General features: G+C 33.9%; 1 protein-coding gene across 1 annotated transcript in view; it reads left to right on the top strand.

Annotated features, from left to right (window-relative positions):
• The window catches only part of LOC108967158 (synaptic vesicular amine transporter), a 47,910-nt gene that overhangs the window by 3,627 nt on the left and 40,043 nt on the right, over positions 1 to 4,240 (top strand). The window contains exon 2 of the mRNA XM_018930418.1: positions 1,005 to 1,197. The gene's annotated coding sequence lies outside the window, so the exon portion shown is untranslated. The remainder of the gene's footprint in view (positions 1 to 1,004; positions 1,198 to 4,240) is intronic.

Here is a 4,240-nt window from a genome sequence, read left to right as displayed (position 1 = left end):
AAATACCCTATTACATATATATAATACAATGTAGTGAATCGTAAACAACAAATTACTCAATTTCGATTTTTTTAGGTAACGATATATACAACTATATGATTTTCAAAATTTATTGACATACATATACTTGTAGTAAAAAATAATTTTTTTTTTTTGCCATTTTATAAAAGTGCCAAAAGAAGMATATTGTGGATGGCATATAATCATATGTTAATGCATACATATGTTTATGGCTTTCAGTAGTAAATATATGAAATATGTGTATAAATAGCATGCATATATTTACATAATACAACATATTCGACATACATATGTACATACAAATGTGTTTATATCACAGCCGTATCCACCGGTTCAGAGCATATTGAATCGGCCTCTGCTTTCAATCTGCGCGTATATTTAAATTGATTAGCCCGCGGCTATTTGCTTTATATTTTTCGCTTTACGATTCGGGTGAGAAATATACAATATTAAAAAAAAACATATATCTGATTTAATCAATAATATTTTTAAAGCGAAAAATTATTTATCTTTAATAATTAAATTTTTTATAACAAAAACAATCAAAGTAGGCCTTAGCGAATATTATTTTCATAAACAAAAACTAATTTTTGAAAATATGAAAGCAAATTTATCGCTGTTGCAATTACTGCATCTACCTGAGTAGGTTTCACTTTCAGTTTCTACACAAAATTTTTTAGAACACTCACCAGAGGTGATTATGAGAAATACAACCTTGCAAGACAACTACCCGTCAAAGCACTGATTAGTTACCCAAGAGTTCTACCAGTAACTTGGTTTTTTGAATTTCAGACAATTTTGAAACAACTGAAGTAACCATATACGCTCAGTAGTTATTCCGCCATACAAAACAATAAAACCAAAATTAAAAATTATGCGGAATTTCTGATTAATTACCACCATAAGCAGCTTTCAAAGCGATAGAGCGTTATTTAATTGCACCGAGCTTCTTACAACAATCACTTCTTATTGCTTTCCCACAGGAATTCAACGCTAAGCATTTCCACCCACGCAACCTAACGCCAACAACAACAACAATAGCAATAAGACAGACAACATAAATAACCGTTCGACCACAACCACAATTCCCACGAAAGCGCGGTCAGCCGAAGTAGACGCCACACAGCGATTATCCTTGTCAACATCCTTACCACACACAAACGAATCCCAAAATAGGTAAGTACGTGCATAAATAATGTGGAAAGCTGCTCAGCGTTGATTGTATGTATGCAGATGTGTGTGTGTGTGTGTGTGTAGATAAAAATGTTTTACTCTTCTTTCTAACTGTATAGTAGCTCATGTTTGCTTTTATGTTTGTGTGCGTTTTTCTGCCTCAGCGACAAAGTGCCTCTGGGGAATGCAGACGAGTAACACAAATGGTAAAATGAAAACAGAATATTTGCGGTGGCAGATGCAGGCACCATGTTGCTTCAATTGATTTCGGTTGCCTTTGGGATTATGTTACTCATAGTGATGCAACAGGTTGCTAACAATGATTTTTGGGTAATTCTTAGAGTAAATATTATGGAGAAAGATTATTTTATAAATAATGCAGAAATAAGAAAACGCATTTGAATTTAATTGTAAAGTCTTAAATGAATAAAGTTTAAGTTTAGAAGTAGGTACTTTTGTGTCTATCCACCGTCAACATTACACAAAGGAAACCTTGTGGTATGTCCTGTCTTGCTTATGTTTCTAGTTCTAGGTCGTATGTGCCAAGACCTGAGATGTTCCTCTAGGGTCCAATGCTTCCTACCATCATTGAGGGAAAGAGGTATACATATAATGAATTTGTCTGCACGGATTGAAACTATAGTCCCGTCACGCTGGCTTTTAAGCAGTGCTTAGGGTTATCGTACCAATATGCTTAAACTTTTTAGGGAGACATTTGAGGTGAAAAGATTTTTTCGGAAAATTCGTTTAATTGCCCTTTTATACACTGAACAGTATATATTGGGTATTCGAAAAAGGATTTTCATATTAAGCTACCCACAAAGTTTGTAACACCCAGAACCCAAACGAAATGTCGGAATCCTCTAAAGTAAAAAAAAAATGTCGGAGACCTTATAAAGTTCATACGCATATCAGTTGGCCTAGTTATGTCCATAGTCCATCTGTCGGTCTGAATATACTATATGGACCGGTTTCTCAGTTTATGAAATATCGCCTTGAAACTTTACATACTTCTTTTTTCCCTYAAGAAGCTGCTCATTTATCGTAATTGTCGATACAGGACCACTATAGCATATAGCCGCCTTACAAACTGAACGCTCGGAATCAAATGCTKGTATAGAAAACTGTTTCATTGGACGAGATATCTTCACGAAATTTGTCATGGATTATTGTCAAAGGCAATGGTGCAATGTYTGAAAAAATTGTTTASATCGAGTCACTTTTGAGTTCTTTTGAGCACTCTTTGGTACTTGTAAAGGGATTTATAGCTTCGTTTCAACCAAAGTTAAGACTTTTTCCTATTTCTTGCTGTTGTTTATCAATAGTTTATGGTAATTTAYACATTTACGAGTATGTGTGCATTCCCACTGGCGCTCAATGCAGCCAATTTAGAACAAAAATATTTTGGAAATATTCTCTGCTAAGATTCAAGTTCATGATCGGAAAATATACTAAGGAAACAGCCGTTTTTCTTGCTATTGTTGTTGCCACAATAAATAGTACAGCATCACGTCAATATTTTATTGAAGTCTCATGGCTGAGTGCGCGCTATCAATGCCATTGAACGCGGCGCAGCACAAAAATGGTCAACAAATATACAAATATATGTTAATAACACAATATGTCGATATGTTTGTGCTTGTGTGTGTTTGCATAACTTAAATATTTTTATATCGGCCTCTTGGTCAAGTTCACACACAAAGCAAACAATGATAGCAGAATAAAAATAACAACAACARCAAACGATGCCATAAAAATGAGCATCAATTAGACAAATATAGGCATGGTGGTAAAAAGGGTGGTGGGAGAGGTARCAAAGAGTCTGAGAGGCGCTGTTTGGACAAAAGATCGGTCGCGTGCGTTAAGCTGAGAAGGGCATATGTTTGCATTATAGTACTAAGTACATGGGAACTGATGAAAAACTGGTAGATAACTATTTTATTACTATCTTGTTTTTGTTGTGTGTGTGTAAATAGCTTTTAATAAAGTATCAAAAAAAATAAATTAAATTAACTTTATGATCTTTTGCTTTTACTGATTATTTGAATTAATTAAGTATTATTAAGCAGTAAATTGAAAATGTCTTGTTGTGATTTGCAACTAAAGGATTTGTCGGTCAATAAGTCAATAAGCAACAATTTACACATAGCTATGCATAGACACGGTACTTATGACATGTGTATGCCGTTTGTTTACAAAATAATTCTGTTAGWCATGCCCAGGAAAAAATTAAAATGTAAATGAATTTTAATTGGTTCGCTGGCGAGTGACTTGTCGCGCCTACAAATGACAGCCAATAAAATTTGCGACATTTACGAGTCAAGTTCATGAGCACTCGTGTGTGTGTAGGTGTGTATGTGTTATATGTACATCATAGAAGAGGCCAGTAGCCTTTTATAGACTGTATAGGCGGCAATATTCGCATTTTATGCTGTGTGCTGTCACTTAACGGTATTTAAATTCATAAAATGCCATACTTGAGTTACTGTCAGTCGTGTGCGAGTGTTCTAGGCGGCCTATTGGCATATCAATTGCTGGTGATTTACAAATATGCAAATTAGTACATTTGTGTCATGTGAGTACTTAATTGGTTTTTAAAATATTACATGAAATGTGAAATTGTCTCTCAGTAATAGAAATATTCGCATATTTTTTCAATAATAGATGTCCATAAAGTACGATAAATAATAAAATATAATAAATACTAATAATAAAAATGTCTATGCTTTACTTTTTCTGAACCCCGTCACATATCTAGCATGAAATCGAATTCATAATCCTAGATATATTGTGGCAAAAAAGTCTCCGGAAATTATAAACAAAACGAAAAATATTTAATTATACATCAATCAATATTTATTTTAACGTCTTCAAAGTAATTCCCATCAAATCCAAGGGAAAGAACTGCGGGTCCCTAGAAAAGTTAAAAGTTATATAGTACATTATTTCCATTGAACCAAAATCGATATCTACATGGAATCAGAAGAAGCAAAAAATTCTTTGGATCCGCCCCTGCGCTCATGCTAGCGATTTTTACAGCGCTCGA

The sequence above is a fragment of the Bactrocera latifrons genome, unplaced genomic scaffold (assembly GCF_001853355.1).
Source record: "Bactrocera latifrons isolate USDA-ARS-PBARC rearing strain unplaced genomic scaffold, ASM185335v1 scaffold_179, whole genome shotgun sequence".
Taxonomy (NCBI): domain Eukaryota; kingdom Metazoa; phylum Arthropoda; class Insecta; order Diptera; family Tephritidae; genus Bactrocera; species Bactrocera latifrons.
Note: the sequence above shows the minus strand (reverse complement) of the source record. Positions and strands in the feature narration are given on the sequence as shown.